The sequence below is a fragment of the Lissotriton vulgaris genome, chromosome 4_1 (assembly GCF_964263255.1).
Source record: "Lissotriton vulgaris chromosome 4_1, aLisVul1.2, whole genome shotgun sequence".
NCBI lineage: Eukaryota > Metazoa > Chordata > Amphibia > Caudata > Salamandridae > Lissotriton > Lissotriton vulgaris.
Window position 1 is genome coordinate 1,094,512,953 of NC_141691.1, and position 21,479 is coordinate 1,094,534,431.

Consider the following 21,479-nt stretch of genomic DNA (forward strand, 5'->3'; position numbering starts at 1 on the left):
GTGCGAAGTAGTGTCGGGTTTTGTCACGCAGGTTGCTGGTGCTTGGAGCTGAAGATGCTGCAGGCGTCGAGACGAGAAGTGTCCGGTGTGATCCAAGGGTGGATCAAAGTTAAAGATGATCTGAAAGCATAGGGGACAGAGTCTGGGTCACTCAGCAGTGACCAGGGTGGAACCAGGAAGGAACCAGGCCATGTTGGGCGCTTTCAGGTCATTGACGAGTCTCTTCTCTCCGCTGCCACGTGGACTCTAGGCGCCGAGGATGCCCAGGAGTGGCTCACAGGCTGTGCCACGCAGGCTCTCGCTGTCGGCGGTGTCGGCTTCCAGATTGGCGCAAGCAACCCTAGGCAAGGGCAACCCACGCAGGAATCGAAGATGGCGTTACACTCGGACCAGGAGGGTCAGAGTGAGTGCTCCTTTTCAGGGGAGCGAGTGCAAGTCTGGAGCAACCAGATTCACAAGTTAGTTTTCAAGGTTCGTCGGCACAGGGGCCACAAGCCAACGGGCAAGTGACCGGGCCAACGCGTTGTGCCAAAAGATGCAGAAGGGCCCCACGCAGCACTCGGTGAGTGTGGAGGGGTGAGCTTCGGTGCAAGAGAGGCTCAGGGCTGGGGCTTCTCAAACCCCAATGCACAGCTTCGAGGGTTACTCATGGGCTGCACGGTCAGCGTCTCGTGGTCTTTCCAAGATGGCGGGCCTCATGCTTCAGGTCGTCTCCACAGGTCTCAGCTCTGCAGGGACTGTGGATCGGGCTGTTAGAAGGCAGGCACGCTTGGTCTTGTTGAACTCTGTTGCTCGAGTTCCGGCAGGAACTGCAACAAATCAAACGTCGAGGTGCTGGATGGTGCCTGTTTGCACAGGGTGGTCACTCCTTGACCACAAGGGAGATTCTTCAGTCTTCTACGTCGATTAGGTTGTCGAAGGGGCCAGAGTTTCGTTTCATAAGTTTCAGTCAGGATAATCTGAGTGCTTTGGCACTGCTCCCATTCTTATACCAATCTAGGGGGCTGGATTACCTGCTAGGTCCCCTCCTATGGGTGGGACCCAGGAAGGGGGTGGTTACACCCCTTTCCCTTTGTCCAGGGTCGCGCTGGGACTGGGGCTGGTGTGCCCCAGAACCGGTTTGACCGGATTATGCAAGGGGAAGCCTTGTGCGCCCCAGGCACTGTCTGGTTTCTTCAAACCTCCCTGCTACAATCCACTATCTCCTGTCTGGGGTGGTGGGACACCTCCCCGCGACAGGAAAGTCTTTGTCCAGGCCTCCTCGGCTGAGTTTCGGTCAGCAGCAATATGTCAGACTTGTGTCTGTGGCAGAAGCGTCCATTTTATGATGCTGAGGCTCTTTTAAAATCAACCGCGTTTCAGTAAAGAAACATGTCTTCTCCCTCTAGAGGGGTGGAATGCTATCCCCGTCGACAGGACTGTCGAGGGGATAGTATTCCAAATCGTATGACACCTTACACGACATGTTTTGATAAAGCCAAACCAAAGTTAACATATAACCGCGATGGATTATAATGCACTTAATAGTATATGGTATGGCATTATCCCGGAACAGCTTAGGGAGTTGTTCCAGACAGCTGCAGACAGGCTCAGCTCATGCTCGAGCACCATCTCACATTAAACCACGCACTGATAAGGCCTTCCATAGGAGTGACTCATAGGTTTATATGTGTCCAGATATAGGTTTAGATATAGGTATACTATATCTAAGCAAGAGGTGATTACACCAACTTGCCCCAGCTGAGTGATCAGCCAGTTGTGTCAATTTAAGAACCAGCCAGGGGTGGTAAAAGCTATGCTGCAGCCCCTGGTAGGCCTTGGTGGCACCTATGCCCTGAGCACCTATAGTGCATGGTACAGGGGCTGACAAGGAGTCCAGTTCCAATTGGGTTATGTACCTATTGTACATGTATGTGAATTTAGAGAGAGAGCAGGCTGTGGGTCTGATTCACAGGCCCACAGCCACATTAAGTCGAAAACCAGTGAAGCAAAAGGCAAGAATTGGGGTGACCATAGGATAGCAGACCCTACTCTCCTACACAACCCCCCCCCCCCAAACGCAGGGACATTAAACTTAACCTTGAATATGATAAGTGTTCATGTTCTAAGTGGAAGTACCTGGAGAGACCATCTGCATTACCATGGTCAGTCCCTGGGCGGTGCTCCACTGTAAAGTCCATCCCCTGTAGGGATATGGACCACCTGAGTAGTTTGGGTTTTCACCCTTCATCTGATTTAGCCACAAGAGGGGCTTATGGTCTGTCTGAATTAGGAAGTGAGTTCCAAACAAGTATGGCCTCAACTTCTTCAGGGCCCAAACCACAGCAAAGGCCTCCCTCTCAATAGCTGACCAACGTTTCTCCCTGGGGGTCAGCCTTCTGCTAATAAAAGCAATGGGCTGGTCATAACCATCTATATTAAGTTGTGAAAGCACAGGTCCCACCCCCAACTCAGAAGCATCTGTCTGTACAATGAACTGTTTGGAGTAGTCAGGACTCTTCAGGATAGGTGCAGAGCACATGGCCTTCTTCAGGTCATCAAATGTCTTTTGACAGCTAACTGTCCACTGAACCTTTTTTGGCATCTTCTTGGATGTCAAGTCATTTAATGGTGGCACAATGGACCCATAGTTCTTCACAAACTTTCTGTAATACCCAGTCAGGCCCAAGAAGGCTCTGACTTGTGTCTGGGTAGTTGGAGGAGCCCAGTCCTGTATGGTCTGGATCTTGCTCTCCAGTGGTTGAACCTGACCCCCACCTACTAGGTGGCCCAGGTACACAACCTTGTTCTGCCCTATCTGGCACTTGGTAACCTTGATAGTCAGGCCTGCCTTTTGCAGGGCCTCCAGAACCTTCTTCAGGTGGATCAGGTGATCCTCCCAGGTGGGGCTAAAGACAACAATATCATCTAGATATGCTGCACAAAAGTCATCCAACCCAGCAAAGACTTGATTCACCAACCTTTGGAAGGTGGCAGGTGCATTCTTCAAACCAAAAGGGCATTACCACAAACTGATAATGTCCACTAGGGGTAGAGAATGCTGTTTTGGCTTTTGACTCTTCACCTAACCTGATCTGCCAATAGCCAGCTGTCAAATCAAATGTGCTCAGAAACTTGGCACAGGCCAATTTATCATTGAGCTCATCTGCTCTTGGAATGGGATGTGCATCTGTCCTAGTGACATCATTGAGACCTCTGTAGTCCACACAAAACCTAATTTCTCTCTTTCCATCTTTGGTATGGGGTTTTGGCACAAGGACTACTGGGCTGGCCCATGGGCTCTCTGATGGCTCAATCACTCCAAGCTCAAGCATCTTTTGCACCTCAGCCTTTATACAATCCCCGACATGGTCAGGTTGCCTGTAGATATTATTCTTCACATGCAGACTGTCACCAGTGTCCACCTCATGGGTGCACCAGTTAGTTTGATTGGGTGTGAGTGAAAACATATGCCTGTGGGCCTGCAACATCTGTCTGCAGTCTACCTGTTGCTGCTCAGTGAGGCTGCCTGCCAAGGCTACTCCATCAACTGAACCATCATCAGGGTTCTGGGAAAGCAGGTCTGGGAGAGGGTCACTCTCTTCCTCCTGTTCCCCATCTGTGGCCATGAGCAGGCTCATGTCCTCCCTGTCAACAAATGCTTTCAAAAGATTTACATGGAGCACCCTGTGGGGGCTCCTAGGGGTTCCAAAGTCAACCACATAGGTGACTTCTCCCTTTTTCTCAACAACAGGGTAGGGTCCAATCCATTTGTCCTGGAGTGCTGCTGGGGCCACTGGCTCCAACACCCACACCTTCTGCCCTGGCTGGAACTCAACCAGAACAGCCTTTTGGTCATGCCAAGCTTTCTGTAATTCTTGACTGGCCTCCAGGTTTTTGGATGCTCTCTCCATGTATTCAGCCATCCTGGAGCGGAGACCAAGCACATAGTCCGCAACAATTAGCTTAGGCTTTTTGAGAGGTAACTCCCATCCTTCCTTCACCAAACATAGTGGACCCCTCACAGGGTGGCCAAACAAAAGTTCAAAAGGGCTGTAGCCAACCCCCTTCTGTGGGACCTCTCTGTAAGCAAAGAGCAAGCAGGGTAAAAGGGTGTCCCATTTTCACCTAAGCTTCTCTGGTAATCCTTTTATCATTCCCTTGAGGGTCTCGTTGAACCTTTCAACAAGCCCATTGCACTGTGGGTGATAGGGTGTGGTAAACTTGTAGTTTACTCCACACTCCTTCCACATTGCCTTTAAGTATCCAGACATGAAGTTGGTACCTCTGTCTGAATGAACCTCCTTTGGAAAGCCCACTCTTGAGAATACTGCAAGAAGGGCCTTTTCCACAACAGGTGCTGTTGTGGTCCTCAGGGGAATTGTCTCTGGATACCTGGTGGCATGATCCACTACCACCAGTATAAATCTGTGCCCATATGCTGTTTGAGTATCCATGGGACCCACAATGTCTATTCCAACTCTTTCAAAGGGTACCCCCACCACAGGTAGTGGTATCAGGGGGGCCTTTGTTGTGCCACCTGACTTACCACTGGCTTGGAAAGTGACACAGGAGCGACAAAACTCCTTGACATTTTCTGACATATGAGGCCAGTGAAAGTGAGGAACAAGCCTGTCCCAAGTCTTATTCTGGCCTAAGTGTCCTGCAAGGGGAATATCATGGGCCAAGGTAAGAAGGAAGCCCCTAAATTTCAAAGGTATGACCAACCTCCTGGTGGCACCAGGCTTGGGGTCTCTAGCCTTTGAATAAAGGATCCCATCATCCCAATACACTCTATGGGTACCTTGAGCATTCCCTGCAGCCTCAGCAGCAGCTTGCTGCTGAGGGGTTCAAGGGAAGGGCAATCAAATTTGGCCTGCCCCAGGTCTGCCCTTGAGGGTCCCCCTGTCCCCAGAAACTCAACCTGATCAGGTTCAAGTTCTTCAGAGACAGTCTCCTCTTGGACTGCAGAATCAGCCTCCTGTGAAGTCTGATCTTCAACCTGGGGCAAGTGGGAAGGCACAGCCTTAACCCTCTTGTTCTTCCTCTTGGATTGTGGTGGGTCTATAGTTTCAAGATCCACCACAGGTTCAGGTAGGCACTTCTTTGCCTGAGTCCTGGTTACAGAATGGACATGTGCTGAAATCCCTAGCATTTCTGCATGAGTCCGATACTCCACTTCTGACCAAACTGAGTTTTCCAGATCATTGCCTAACAGACAGTCTACTGGGAGGTCTGCACTCACAACAACTTTCTTTAGGCCATTTACCCCTCCCCAGGAGAAGTTCACAACAGCCAAACTATGTGTAGTAGTGGTATTGCTTGCATTGGTCACTAGGTAATTCTCACCTAGTACAATCTTTCCAGGGTCCACAAAATTAGGTGTCACCATATTGACACTGGCACAAGTGTCCCTGTAGGCCTGAGCCAGTTTCTCATTAATCAAAGGCGTCTGCCTATACTTGCCCAAGTTACTGGGACTCACAGTAGTGGGCATGGATATGTCCACATCATAGAGCAGAACTGCCTGAGTAGGGATTCTGACTAGGCCAGACTCCATCTCAGTACCCAGGGTTAACCCCACTATACCCTTAGGTTGTGTACTACCACTGCTGACTGTACTAGGGGGCGCAGGTGCTTAAGGAGCTGCAGTGGTAGGGACTGGATTTTTCTTGGTGCATTCACTCCCCCAATGGGAAATGGACTTACAGGTATTGCACCAAGGTTTCTTTGGGCCATCATTCTTCTTCTTCTTGTTACCATTTTGGGAACCACCCTCCTTATTAGAATTTTGTAGGCCTGAAGAAGACTTCTGGTCTTTTTCTTTATCTTTCTTATCCCCACCCTTCTGGTCTGTTTTCTTCTGGTCACCACCATGGTTCTGGGGTTTCTGCTTAATCCTTGTTCTGACCCATTTGTCCGCCTTCTTTCCCAATTCTTGGGGAGAGGTCAGATCAGAGTCAATAAGGTGTTGATGCAACAGCTGGTTCTGACAGTTATTAAGGATCTGCTCTCTCATTATAAGATTGTGCAATCCTGTATAGTCTGAGACTTTACTTCCCTGCAGCCAACCCTCCAGAGCCTTAGTGGCACAATCAACAAAATCAGTACAGTCCTGAGTCTGAGCTTTTTGGGTATCTCTGAACAATAACCTGTATTGCTCAGTGGTTAGGCCAAACCCTTCAATAAGAGCACTCTTCAGGACAGAGTAGTTTTGGGCATCCTCATGTCTAACTGTGAGGAGCATATCCCTCCCTTTCTCAGAAAAAGAGTACCATAGAATTGCAGCCCACTGTTCCTGAGGAACCTGCTGTACCATGCAGGCTCTCTCCAGAGCAGTCATCCATTTGTGGATGTCATCCCCTTCCTTGTAGGGGGGCACACTTTTTGTCAGGTTTCTATTATCTTAGGCCCTGTCTTTCTCTTTAGGAATATTGCCGCCACCAGTGGAGTCTAATCCACACAACTTTTGTTCTCTTGCTAAAGCAAGTTTAGCTTGATCCAAGGCTATCTCTTCCCTCTCTATCTGGAGTTGGACAGCCCTCATTCTGGCCCTTTGCTCTTTCCTCTGGGGGGAAGTCATTCCCCTTTGAGATTCCCTGGAGGCACTAGAAATGTGAGAGTCCCTGGAAGGTGATCTCACTCTTCTATTACCTAAGGGAATGATGTTATAGGATCTGGGGAGGTGCTGGCCCTCTCCATTCCCATGTAGGTCCAAGTTGGTCTGGTTAAGCCTGCCAACTAGTACCTGGTTACCCTCTGATTCTGACCTGACTCATCCTCTTCTGAGTCAGCTTCTTCCTCCTCTTCCACCTCTGGGGTGTCCTCATTCTCAGGGGGGTTTACTCCAGCTCCTGCATCTAAGGGAACTGCGCTCGCCTTAGCTAAGTCATCCTTGTCCAGGATGGCTATCAGGGAAGGGATGGTGGGGTTGTGACCCCTTTTTAGCCCTCTTGCAATGCATAAGGCACTCAAGTCTTTATGGCTAAGTTTGTCATAGCTGGAGGGTGCCCTGGTAAGGTCAACCACCACAGGTAAAGAGCTGGAAGCTTCACCTGTGCCAGACATGACTGCTAGTGAGGTGCAAGTGGTGCACTTACCTACACTAAGTGTTTTCCTACTGTACCTTGCTAGTGAGTTGTAGGCAGTGTGTGCTAAGCCTGATGATCTACATCTACTAAGTTCAGTAGAACTTAAATATGCTAAGCTTTTGTTTATATGTACTTAAGGTACTTGATGTGATCTTTCAATTTGATAAAAATATTGCAATGGTAAAACAACAGCAAGCTCAAATATGCACCGTTGCACACCAATGTGAGAAGTTGGCCTGATATATGATGTCTCCAATTCTGGGGGCACCTTGTATCAGTCCAAACAACCCTTATGGTGTCTGGTTGTAAGTCAACCTTATAGACAAGCTATCCTAATGGGAGCATGGACTAAGCAGCCTTAAAGGCTTAACTTAAGAGGTCGTGTTAAGCGAGCTGTTTTACCAATCACAATCCTGTAATATCAAATGAAAGGACACCACACAAGTTATATATTATAAAAATATATGTATTTATTACTAGAATAATCCTCTGTACTCTTTATGAGTGCAGAGGCACAAGCGTTTAAACAAAAGCACAGTAAAACATGTGAAAGTTGCACAGTCATGGATGAGGGCGTGTGGCCACTCAAACCATATATTAAGAAAGTGGTATAAGAGATACCAATCGAACAGTGGTTAGGCCTAGGGCCTAGGGAATCGCCGGGAGCAGTCGGGACTAGCAATGCTGAAGTCGGGAAAAGCACGCGGGATTCGGGTGCAGCGCTTAAAGCACACACATGCACCAATGCAAAGTCAATGGTGCGTAAAAGTTTTAAAGTTACAGTTTAAGAATACTTCCGCTCAACCTATAAGGATGAAACTTAAGACACATACACTAGAGGTGTGTACCAGTGTGAGAATACCGACGTTGCTGAGTTACCTCACCCACAGGAAGCGGGTGCACAGGTGCGAAGTAGTGTCGGGTTTTGTCACGCAGGTTGCTGGTGCTTGGAGCTGAAGATGCTGCAGGCGTCGAGACGAGAAGTGTCCGGTGTGATCCAAGGGTGGATCGAAGTTAAAGATGATCTGAAAGCAGAGGGGACAGAGTCTGGGTCACTCAGCAGTGACCACGGTGGAACCAGGAAGGAATCAGGCAATGTCGGGCGCTTTCAGGTCATTGACGAGTCGCTTCTCTCCGCTGCCACGTGGACTCTGGGGCACCGAGGATGTCCAGGAGTGGATCACGAGCTGTTCCACATAGTCTCTCGCTGTCGGCGGTGTCGGCTTCCGGATTGGAGTAAACAACCCTTGGCAAGGGCAACCCATGCAGATGGCATTGCACTCGGACCAGGAGGGTCAGAGCGAGTGCTCCTTTTCAGGGAAGAGAGTGCAAGTCTGGAGCAACCAGATTCACAAGTTAGTTTTCAAGTTTCGTCGGCACAGGGGCCACAAGCCAACGGGCAAGTAACCGGGCCATTGCGTTGAACCAAAAGATGCTGAAGGGCCCCTTTGCAGCACTCAGTGAGTGTGGAGGGGTGAGCTTTGGTGCAAGAGAGGCTCAGGGCTGGGGCTTCTCAAACCCCAATGCACAGCTTCGAGGGTCACTCGTGGGCTGCACGGTCAGCGTCTCGTGGTCTTTCCAAGATGGCAGGCCCCACGCTTCAGGTCGCCTCCAAGGGTCTCAGCTCTGTAGGGACTGTGGATCGGGCTGTTAGAAGGCAGGCACGCTTGGTCTTGTCGAACTCTGTCGCTCGAGTTCCGGCGGGAACTGCAACAAAGCAAACATCGAGGTTCTGGATGGTGCCTGTTTGCACAGGGTGGTCACTCCTTGACCACAAGGGAGACTCTTCAGTCTTCTACGTCGAGTAGGATGTCAAAGGGTCCAGAGTTTTGTTTCATAAGTTTCTGTCAGGATAATCTGAGTGCTTTGGCACTGCTCCCATTCTTATACCAATCAAGGGGGCTGGATTGTCTGCTAGGTCCCTCCTATGGGTGGGACCCAGGAAGGGGGTGGTTACACCCCTTTCCCTTTGTCCAGGGTCGTGCTGGGACTTGGGCTGGTGTGCCCCAGAACCGGTTTGACCGGATTATGCAAGGGGAAGCCTTGTGCGCCCCAGGTACTGTCTGGTTTCTTTCAAACCTCCCTGCTACAATCCACTATCTCCTGTCTGGGGTGGTGGGACACCTCCCCGCGACAGGAAAGCTTTTGTCCAGGCCTCCTCGGCTGAGTTTTGGTCAGCAGCAGGAGGTCAGACTTGTGTCTCTGGCAGAAGCGTCCATTTTGTGATGCTGAGGCTCTTTTAAAATCAACCGCGTTTCAGTAAAGTAACATGTCTTCTCCCTCTAGAGGGGTGGAATGCTATCCCCGTCGACAGTACTGTCGAGGGGATAGTATTCCAAATCGTATGACACCTTACACGACATGTTTTGATAAAGCCAAACCAAAGTTAACATATAACGCAATGGATTATAATGCACTTAATATTATATATTATGGCATTATCCCGGAACAGTTTAGGGAGTTGTTCCCGACAGCTGCAGACAGGCTCAGCTCATGCTCGAGCACCCTCTCACGTTAAACCACGCACTCTGCCTCCAGGATTGATAAGGCCTTCCATAGGAGTGGCTCATTGGTTTATATGTGTCCAGATATAGGTTGAGATATAGGTATACTATATCTAAGCAAGAGGTGATTACACCAACTTGCCCCAGCTGAGTGATCAGCCAGTTGTGTCAATTAAAGAACCAGCCAGGGGTGGAAAAAGCTATGCTGCAGCCCCTGGTAGGCCTTGGTGGCACCTATGCCCTGAGCACCTATAGTGCATGGTACAGGGGCTGACAAGGAGTCCAGTTCCAATTGGGTTATGTACCTATAGTACATGTATGTGAATTTAGAGAGAGAACAGCAGGCTGTGGGTCGGATTAGCAGGCCCACCGCCACATTAAGTCGAAAACCAGTGAAGCAAAAAGCAAAAATTGGGGTGACCAAAGGATAGCAGACCCTACTCTCTTACAGTTATCATCAGCAATCCAGATGTTTCTGACAAGGAAAAACATTAAGAAGCATACATATATATATATATATATATATATATATATATATATATATATATATATATATATATATATATATATATATATATATATATATATATATATTAAATACTGGCGGTCGCCAGTAGGTATATATAGTTAGGATTTTTTCCCTATGGGATTTCTGAAAATTCTATGTCTAATAACTTTGGCGTTTGTGGACGGAATCGGCTGAAATTTTCAGGAAAATGGCACATTTTGTTTCTGAGCAGCCCCTGAAAATTTGGGGGGGGGTTTGGCAAGGGGGGGCCGAGAAAAAAGGGGGGTCCCAAAACGCGTTTTTCCCATGTTAATTTCGATAGGGCGGTTGGCCTCACTTTTAGCCCGAACGGCTGAATGGATTTGCACGAAACTTGGCAAAATTGTAGGGACTGTTAGCCCGATGTGCCTTTGCTAGGTCTCAATATATGTGCTCCAGTGGATTTTGAGAAATTAACATTTAAAATAAGATATATATATCTGTAACAGCGCTCCGGGTAGCGTTCCGGTTCGCGTACTTTTCGCGTAACGGAACTTTGCGATGCGAAGCTGATTGGCTCTTCGGTGTCTGTCAACATTCTAAACAGTCCGGAGCGGCCGCCATCTTGTCTCTCGGTAGGATCGAGAGACAAGAGGAGGCCAAAACAAAGGGGGAAATTACCATAAGGGGGCATAGTAGATCCTCGTTGACCCCCTAGGTTTTATGTGGAGGTTGTAAAAGGTCCCAGCAGGGCAAAAAAAAAAATTCTTTTTTTTTTTGCGTGGTGAGCGCCTAGTACGCGAACCGGAAAGCGTTCTGGGCAGTGTACTATAAGGATAATAGAATGATAGACTTTTCTAATACTGTATGTTAATTGTTTGTTGTTTTTGTTGGTTTTTTTGTTTTCTTTATTTTTAAAGTATTTTTTTTTATTTTGATTGTGTTTCATAATTCATTAAACTTTCTAACATTTCAGTGTCAGAAATTTCAAAAACTGAATATAGGGTGTAACATGTCCTCATTTTGACGCAGGTTATCCACTGCTTCAACACATTGTAGTAGTTCCTGGTCTCTACTTTGATCCATAAAATCATCAATTTTTTCTTGGCTGCTCTCCTCCAGTACGATTGTAAATTTAACTTGTTGCTCGCCTTCCATTTTGCCTGAAATTATGATTAAAAAAATATATATTAGAGATAGGGCACTGTTGGGATTAATTTCAGATAAGCAGTTTTTATCAGTGAATTTTTCTTTTGGCAGTGTATAGTATCAGAGTGGAAATAGGACTATAAAAAAGTGTATGTGATTTAACCAAGACAAGCCTAATTCCATTCATAACTATAACAGAGAAGTCTATCTAAATCCATAACTACTACAGAGGGATAGTGTATATCTATCAGAAAAAGTCTACCATATTAAGTTATAGTGCACAATATACTTCAGTTTTAAAAATAACAACTTACCTTCACAAACAAGTTGAAGTGTTTGGTAGGCATTCAAATGTGATGTACAACAAGAAGTAGTAGTCAAAATGGCTGTGTTTTCTTCTCTTCCTTTATATATATTCAGGTATATAACCAATCAAATGTCAGGTAATATAAGTAGAAAATGAAAGTAACATTTTCATTGGTTGTCAATTCCAACACTTCAGATGTGTTTTGTGAAGTAATTTACCTCACGGTATTTAGAGAGGTCTACAGACTTAATGGCTAAATGGAATTTCAATCAAATTTGTGAAAATGAAAGGGATTGTTATGTAGTATAAGCTAATCTATATTTGGTGAGAGTGTCTCCAGTCGTTTTTCTGTGAATTACTTTCCCACCTTTTTTTTTGGACCGCTTCCCGGGAAGCGGTCCGGTCCGCGAACTAGGAGCGTAACGGGAGTCCACCATTTTGTGTTTCGGTCGAATTAAGATATAAAATGGAGGGCAAATAATGTTCAGAATGGGTAGAAGGGGGCACGGTACAAGTATTTTGACCCCCTAGGTTTTCTGAGGGTGGATGAGGAGGACCATATGTGCGGAGAAAAAACCTTTTTTTTTAAATTTTAGCTTCCAGTTCGCGTACCGGGTAGCGCTCTTTGAGCGTAGTTTGTTGAAAATTACAGAAAAAAGTTAGAGAAAAATAATAATTGTGAGTGATCAGATGAAGGGTAGCTCTGAGAAGAGCTTTTGGGTTTATGGTACATTTAGGTACTTATAAGTAGGTACCAATGCACAGTGTTGAATTCAGAATGAAAATTCTGTTGCCCTCATCTGAGAAGTGAACTCCATCTCCTCTGTAGATATCTTGCATGTAGTAACGCAAGTTATTGTTGTACAAGGAGCCCATTCCATGGTCTCTCATGTAAGCTGAAACAGATTTGTTTACATGCTTCCTCGCTTTCTCAATTTGTGGACAAAATTGGTTGGACCACCTCCATTTCTGTCTTTGGCATATATTGGAATATACCAAGGCAGTTTGAGGAAAAAGTGCCATTAATTGCTCAAAGGTGTCCTTTAAAAGCATTTCCAGACCTACCCCAGTCAAAGTGCTCAAATCATTACCTCCACAGTGCACTATTAACAGGTCAGGTTTTGGCAAATGCATAAAGGTTTTCACCAATGGTATCAATTGGTGACATTTTAATCCTCTTTGGCCCAACCACTTAATTTCCACATCTTGTAAATTGAGGTTAGGTAAATTTCTGTTCTCAGCATACCTTTGAGCCCAGTAGATGTAACTATGTCCAACAATCCAGACCTTAAACATCGTGGGAGAAGGTTGTGCTGTAGTCAGATGAAGTGTGGTAATGAAAGGGCAGTTGAAACAGTAGGAGTTTGTAAAGAAAAAAAACTGTGGATTTCCAGTACTAATGATTCATTAGCAGTGATTGGTGCATTTCCATTTCTGAAAACAGAAAGTTAGGGTGCATGGATGTGTTCTTTGAAAGATGTAATTTGAATGGTGAAGGAAGAAACATTTAATGAAAGATTGCACTGGATACGCAGGTGCACTGAGAGTTCAGAGTTCAATTGAAACATTGTTGTGTGAATTTGCAAACATGAGAGGTCTTCCAGGAGGTGGTTGCTATGGAAAAAAGGCAGAGAGGGCAGAGGGGGGAAGGGTTTTGATTTGAAAAAAGTGAGGGAAGAGTTATGATTGGCTAATATGAGAGATATGTGAAATGAATATCTGTATTTCTGTGCTTTCAATAGCTGCAGCCTCTGGAGTGCATCCTCTTTCTTCTGCTGAAGACAATTTGGTGTATTTCTGAGACTATTTTCAAAACTCAAAAAGTATTTGCTAAGGTGAGAAAAGATTTATTTAATTTAGATAGAGAATAGTATGATTTAAGGAGAACATGATGAAGAAAGCTGTGTTTTTAAAATGTGACTTTGTCTATAGTGATATACAAATAGATTTTGGTTTTAAATTTTAATTGCATATTCGGTGTAGCATTCTGGCATGCAGTAACACAAGTTATTGTTGTACATGGAGCCCATTCCACGGTCTCTTATGTAAGCTGAAACAGATATGTTGTTTTTAAAAACGATTTTTGAAAACAATTACATTTCGGGATATGTACTGCTAGAGCTTCATAGGTTGTTTTGGGTCATATTTATAAGGCATATGAGTGTCTATGATGTTATTTTTCCCTTTTTAAATGGAAAGCGTTCCTCAATACGCTCCCACCTGTGCTTGGCAAATTTAGATTTTGATTATGGGAGTTACATAGGCATGTTAATAATGTCCCAAAAATGATGCTAGGGCATTCCAAAAAACGCTTTCATGTGTCTCAAGGACATTTTCAGTCATTTCCTCTTGAATGCAGGTATACAATTGATTTATATGCTGTGTTTAAAAACGATTTTTTGAAATCAATTACATTTCTGGATATGTACTGCTAGAGCTTCATAGGTTGTTTTGGGTCAAATTTTAAGGCATTTGAGTGTCTATGATGTTATTTTACCCTTTTTAAATGGAAAGCGTTCCTCATGGTGCAAGTTTCTTGTAAATACGCTCCCACTTGCGGTTGGCAAATTTAGATTTTGATTATGGGAGTTACATAGCCATGTTATTAATGTCCCAAAAATGGTGCTAGGGCATTCCAAAAAACGCTTTCATGTGTCTCAAGGAAATTTTCAGTCATTTCCTCTTGAATGCAGGTATACAATTGATTTATATGCTGTGTTTAAAAACGATTTTTTGAAATCAATTACATTTCTGGATATGTACTGCTAGAGCTTCATAGGTTGTTTTGGGTCATATTTATAAGGCATTTGAGTGTCTATTATGTTATTTTACCCTTTTTAAATGGAAAGCGTTCCTCATGGGGCAAGTTTCTTGTAAATACGCTCCCACCTGTGGTTGGCAAATTTCGATTTTGATTATGGGAGTTACATAGCCTTTTTAATAATGTCCCAAAAATGGTGCTAGGGCATTCCAAAAAACGTTTTCATGTGTATTAAGGATATTTTAAGTCAATGAGGAAACACAGGTGATGTAATTCTGAAATGAGGAAAAGAAACTCCACATTTTTCAATTACATCACTAGTGTTTCCTAAGTTTATGAATGACATTGTGCAGATGAAGTTTAGGTGTGACCACAGATTCAAAAGAGGTCTGCCCTTTGTTCAAGTGTGAAGAGGACATGACTTACTTCATTGGTAGGCCGTCACATGTATTATCTCCTTTGTTTTCTTCAGTGAAAATCTTATCTGCAACCATGTGTTGGCCTCACCTCAAACAAACAAAACAGGTGATGGACCGAATGTGGATCAATGACACACATTCACCCCAGTCCAAAGATCTGGGCCTAAACAAACCTTTAGATAGGCCACACCTTATCATCATCCTGAATTAATCATTTAAAATGTTAGGGAGAGATTTATGATAGGTGTATGCCTGTTTTGTACCACTGTGTCATTTTTGTGACGCAGTGCTGGTGCAAAAGATTTGCTATGTTAAATAATAAGTAGGGCGTTAAGTTTTTGATGACTGTTATTCATTTACTGTTTGGTAATAGTGGTTAATAACATTTTTTATTATATTTTTCCACAGATTCAACTGCAGATCTTTTCTAAATTTGAAAAATGCCAACTAAAAATCGAATTAGAAAGGCTAGAAAACGTCAAAGACAGCAGGATGATCTTTTATTGCAGCAGTCCTCTTCCCAAAATACTTTTGAAATCACCAAGAAAGCTCCGGGTAAGAGCACGAAATCATTCTTAAGAAATATTTGTAGTAAAAAAAGTATTTATCCAAAAAATGTTTCAGTTCAGAAAAAGAAAAGCAATTTAAATGGTAAGGAAAGACCAATCAAAAATGTTACTGGTATAGCAAGAGATAACTCTGTGCATGATAGTAGAAGGAAACAACAGTTTAGGGACATTCGAAAACGAATGTTCCGCAAGAGGATAATAGTTAATTTATTAAAAAATATTAAGAAAGGCCAACAGAAAGTGGCATTTTATAAGAAGAAGAAAAATGTAGAGAAAATTATTGATCATGCTTTTGAAATTAAGCGAAAGTTGTTTATTTTGGTAATCAATAGAATTAGGAAACTAAGCAAGGTAATTTCTGATTTCAAAACAAAAAGTAGATGGAAGAGAGTAGTAAATCGTAGTAACTTTTGTGAAGTTTTTTCCGGAGAATGGATGCATAGTTCAAGTTGTGAGGCATTTTTTAATGAGGAGAGTTATTTTCAGGATAATGATTTGGTGTTTGCAGTTGACACCAGTGGTCGAGCTTATGAAGTGAAGGATGGTTGTCCAGTTGAAAAAGAAAAACTTGTGACAACAGAGACAGAAGAGGCGCTAAGTGATGAGGTTTTAGGAAGACGTCCTAAGGGTCCTGTGTACATTTGGAAGTGTAGTTCTATTTGCAGTGTGCGACAGGTTTCCATCAATTTGCTTTGTGATTTTATACGGACATTTATTAAGAAAAGTTTGAAGCAGAAAATGAAGTTGTTGCAAGATTTAGATCCTTGCAGAGTGAGACAAATGACAGGTTTGTGTGGTCATTCACTGGCTTGTCTTTCCAGGAGAGTATGCCAGAGTGTTTTTCATCATTTCAGGATGCTAGCAGTGCATCATAATAAAGTGAGAAAATTAGTGAGAATGTTGTATTATGCTAAGAGTCCAGCAATTATGCTTAAACAATTATGTGCTGCTCTTTTGCATGGTTCTGAAATAGATATGAAGAATATTTGTGAAGAAATTGAGTTTTGTTACTTTGGTAGTAAAGATGAGAATGTTCAAATTGACCCAGAAGTAGAGGGTAATGTTGAAGATAATGTACAGGTTTCCAGTACAGATAATTTTCAGAAGGAAATTGCCACGTTTCAGATGAAATCAAGTGAGAGGCCTAATTTCACTTGTGTGTGTTGTCGACGCACTTATTATAAAAATCAGACTAAGTTAGTGGATTTATATGCAAAAAGTGAAAGGGAAAATAATAGTGAATGGAAGGATTTTGCCACATACTTGATGGTAGAAAATTCTTTTAATTTGGGATCGGATCAACGTGTGTGTACTTATTGTTGTAACAAATTAAACAAAAACCAGATGCCTGCTAGGGCGGTTCATAATAATCTTAAATTGGTTGAGATTCCTTCTGAATTGAAGGATTTAAATACTTATGAATCTATTTTGATTCAAAGTATCCATCCCTTTCAGGCTATTGTAAGAATGGAGCCAAAGACAGGGAAGTTGCCTCCAGCAGATTTACAGAGAGGATTAAAGGGAAGAGTTGTTTATTTGCCTCTAGATTTGAAGAAAAACATTAACACAATTGGAGTAGAAAAAGTGGAAGAGGAACCTTTGGTTATCTTGGTTAATGGTGTTCCGACAAAGAATAAGAAAATATGGCAAGATTTAGTGGATGTTAGGAAAGTCAAAAAGGCAACATTGTATTTGAAGAAAAATAATAAGTACTATATAAATGTATATGTTGCAGAAGAGGAAGTAAGTGATGAAGAGGATAGCGATTTGTGTGCTGGCCAAATTGAGAAAGTAGAGGCCTCTAAAAGTGAAGAAATATATGAATATTATAGTGTTCATCCTTTGCATTCCAAGGAAGTCATGGGGAATGCAATTGAGTTGTTTCAAATGAAACAAGCCAAAGGGAGTCCCATTAGTGTTTGGGAGGAAAGTTTGGAAGCTCGGTGTTTCCCACAGCTATTTCCCACAGGTCGAGGAGGAAGATATGATGAGCGACCTCATCAAATTCCTGCGTCTGAAAACCGGACTTTACGATTGTATGCAGAAGATCCTAGGTTTCGTCAATGTATTCCCTATTTGTTTCATCTCCTGTTTGAAAGCGATCTGTCTGGACTGTCATATGCAGTGAACCACATCTTAAAAAGTGGTATACAGATGCGAAACATCTCGGCAAGTGATTTTATGCATAAAGTCAATGTCCAAGACAGTATTTTGGATTCTCACTTAATTAATCTCATGGCGTGTCAGCGTGGTACTAATGAGTACTGGTACCGTCGTCATGGTGATTTAAAATGTATGCTGAGGAACTTAGGAACTCCAACATGGTTCCTTACTCTGAGCTGTGCCGAGTATGGCTGGGAAGACTTACTTGAATTTCTACGAGAGGCAAATGGAAATATTGAAAACATTGAATTCAAGATACCTGGAGAACTGTGTTCTTTGGATCCAGTGAATGTATGCAGGTACTTCAATCATAGATTTGAAGCTATGATGTCTTTCATCACAAATAAGAAGAATCCACCTCTTGGAGAGGTGTTAGATTTCTTCTGGAGAAAGGAGTACCAAGCAAGAGGTGCTCCTCATATACATATGTTGTTGTGGATCAAGGATGCACCTAAATTTGGAACAGATCCGGATGGCTTAGTGATGAATTTCATAGAACAGTATTCTACGTGTGCTGTTCCAAACGCAACGGAGAAGAAAAGCCTAAGAGAACAAGTTCTACGTTTCCAAAGCCATCGTTGTGGAAAGTACTGTCGTCGTAAATTCAGAAACAAGGACAAGTTCTACACCAAATGTCGTTTCAACTTTCCACGACCGGTGATTTCAAAAGGAAGAGTGAACAGTTTGATGTCTTCCCTGCGACATAATGTGACGAGGAAATCACCCAAAAATACATACAATTTGAAAAGGAACGAAGAGTCCAAGTACATCAACGACTACAACCCAGTGATTTTGTCCATGTGGAATGCTAACATGGATATACAGTTTGTGGCTGACAACTGTATGGCTGTGGCTCGGTATGTGACATCTTACATCACCAAAAAAGAAAAGACAGAATTGAAGGATATGTGGGAGGACATTTCCCATGAAAAGAGCCTCAGCAAGAAGTTGTACAGTTTCAGTCTGAAGATGTTGTCGCATCGAGAAATCGGCGCTTACGAATGTTGTGACCGGTTGTCTTCAGCAAGTCTCTATGCCAAATCCAGGAGTATCGTTTGGGCGAGTCTTGGTCTTGCTGCAACGCGAAATCGAGTTCTAAAACCTGTCCGGGAAATTGAGTATTTGGCAGAAAAGGAACCAAACAGTACCGACATTTTGAAGACCAACATGTTGGATACATATTATCCAAATCGAAGCAGTCACCTTGAGAATGTTTGTCTATATGAGGTTCTACAAAATTATATATTCAAGAGGAATATCAAAGAAGATATTGAGAAAGGAGTGTATGCTGTAATTGGAAGTGAGGGATGTCTGGTGAAGCAAAGAAAATGCCAATTAGTAAACCATCGAAAATTGAGTGGCGAATCTCCAGAAAAAAAGGAGTTCTTCTATTTAGCACTTTTGCAACTTTTCAAGCCTTGGCGTGCAGAAGAGGAACTGCTTGGAGATTTCCTCTGTTACGAAGACTCTTTCACTGCTGCTAAGGAGACCATAGAATGTCCTGCTTTTCCCAAATATCAAGAAATGTTGAATTTGGAAATTGAGCAGGAAGCAACGATTGCAGCTGAGATTGCCAGAGACAGTTCTCAGGACAGTCAGAGTTATGTTTCATTGAGTCAGGATCCACTAGGAGGACCTATTATCGAAAATGAAGCTGCCACTGCTATGAATGAAGTGGAAAGAGCCATGGCACATGCTCAGGAGGATTCAGCTAACTTAGAAGACTTGGAAAAACAACTCAACGTTGAGCAGAGGAAAATATATGATGAAGTTACCAAGCAAATTGAGCATGGATTAAGTCATGAGAAGAAAGAGTGCTCATGTACATCGTTGAAGCCTGTCCGACTGTACGTGAGGGGAGAAGCAGGAACTGGAAAAAGTTTCCTCATTAAAGCAATTTCTTGTTATTTGCAGGAAAGGACTGAGACATCGTTGTCTTGTGTTGTTACTGCTCCTACTGGATTGGCAGCACATAACATTAAAGGGATTACTTTGCATCGTCTACTGATGCTGCCGGTGGAGCATGACAACAAATTACAATACCACAAGTTATCTGGAGATGCTTGTTGTGAAGTTTCAAGAATCTTGAGGAAAATGAAACTTCTTATCATTGATGAAGTAAGCATGGTTTCCAATGTCATGCTTGCCTTTGTGCATTTGAGAATGCAAGAAGTTCTTAAAACTGAATATGATGTGTTATTTGGTGGCAAACACATCATTGTTTTTGGAGATCTTCTGCAGCTGACACCAGTGAAAGGACAACCTGTGTTCAAAATACTCACGCATGAAGATACCAGGAAGTGCCTAGGGAGCATTGGCAACGTTAATATATGGTTAAATTTCAATTATTGCTGAACTGCATGAAAATATGCGTCAGGCGAAGGATGAAGATTACAAGAATATTCTACAAGATATTAGAATTGGAAAAGTGACCGAGCATGGGAAAGAAGCTTTAAATGCACGATTACTGTCAAATTTATATCCCGAACAAGACATTGTGCCTGAGAATATTTTTCAGAAAATTACTGAGAAGAAATCCGGAATATGTTTGATGCCAACTCTTGCAGAATGTGCCATCTTCAACAACAAAATGTTGAATTTAGAAAAGCAAGAGATTGTGAAACTTGAAGCTATTGACAAAATAGAGCATATGGGATCAACAATTATTTTGTCTGAGAATTTGAAATCAAAATTGGATTCATTAGAGAAGACTATATCTAAAACAGCGGGTTTTGAAAAGACTTTGAATGTATGCTTAAATTGCCGAATCATTTTGAGAAGGAATTTACATGTTGAAAGAGGTCTGGTAAATGGATCAATGGGTAATGTTGTTGATTTTGAGAAATACAGAAGTAGAGATGGTATTGAATTTAAAAAAATTAAATTTGATGGCATTGAGGAAGTACAGCTAATTGGTCGTTGTTCTGCTAGGTTTTTGCTTGTTAAAGATTTATATGTTCCCCGTAAACAGTTTCCTGTTTGCTTGGCATATGCGGTGACAATCCATAAATCGCAAGGTTTAAGTGTAGATACTGCATTGGTGAATATTGGCAGTTCTGTGTTCAAGGAGGGTATGGCATATGTGGCATTGTCACGAGTTGGAACTTTATCGGGATTGTACCTGATTGACTGTGATGTCACAAACATTTGTGCGGATCTAGATTGTGTTAAGGAATACAATAGGTTAAGAAAAGAGTATGCGCCACATTTGCCTCAATATCCTTTGTTTGAGAAACGTGTGGTAGGCCGGAAACGAAGAAATATCAGTAACAGTAGGGAGGTTGTAGCAAAAAGCCTAAAAGTCGATGAACCGAAAATTGTATGCAGAAAGAAAGTGGATTCTGTTCAAGATGTTGTCGGTTTTCAATTTGAAAACAGTTCTGGTGTCAACTGCTATGCAAATGTAGTGGTTAATGTTCTCTTTTCACTAGAGACTTTAAAAGAACAGATTATGTTCAATTCGGAACAAAGTTTATGCTGCTTGTTGAATTCTGTATTAGAGAAATGTAGCACTGATCGAACAAAAGTAGAAAGTGTGTCTGAAGTTCGTTATCTGTTAGATGAATGTTCAGGTCAAACAGACTTCTCTGAAAATAATCAGCAGGATTGTCAGGAGTTTTTAATGTATATGCTTGATGTATTGCAAGATGAGGGTGTAGATGTAGATCACCTGTTTGGACTTTCTTATCAATGGCAGCATGACTGCAAGAACTGTATGGTATCAAGTACTACTAGTGTAGACTCAGAAAGATTTATATATTTAACTTTGCCAGACAGTAAATCAGTCTCCTTTAATAAGCTAGTAAATGCAGCAGATCACAACATGGAGTGTAGCCAATGTAAATCTGAAATGATGTCAACATTATTTATTCGAAGATATGGCCAGTATGTCATTTTAATGATCCAACGATGTAGGCCTGATGGATCAAAATTGTCAACTTTAATAAAAAATGTTGTTGCTTCTCAGCTGTCAATATCAGGAAGGACTTTTGTAACTATAGCAATTATCTATCACGATGGTCCTTCAACAACATCAGGACATTACACAGC

General features: G+C 42.9%; 1 protein-coding gene and 1 pseudogene across 4 annotated transcripts in view; one reads left to right on the forward strand and one right to left on the reverse strand.

Annotated features, from left to right (window-relative positions):
* SLC9A3 (solute carrier family 9 member A3) overlaps positions 1–21,479 on the forward strand; it is a 1,201,500-nt gene that overhangs the window by 925,678 nt on the left and 254,343 nt on the right. The gene's annotated exons all lie outside the window — the stretch shown is intronic.
* LOC147722911 (uncharacterized) lies at positions 4,691–6,562 on the reverse strand (annotated as a pseudogene).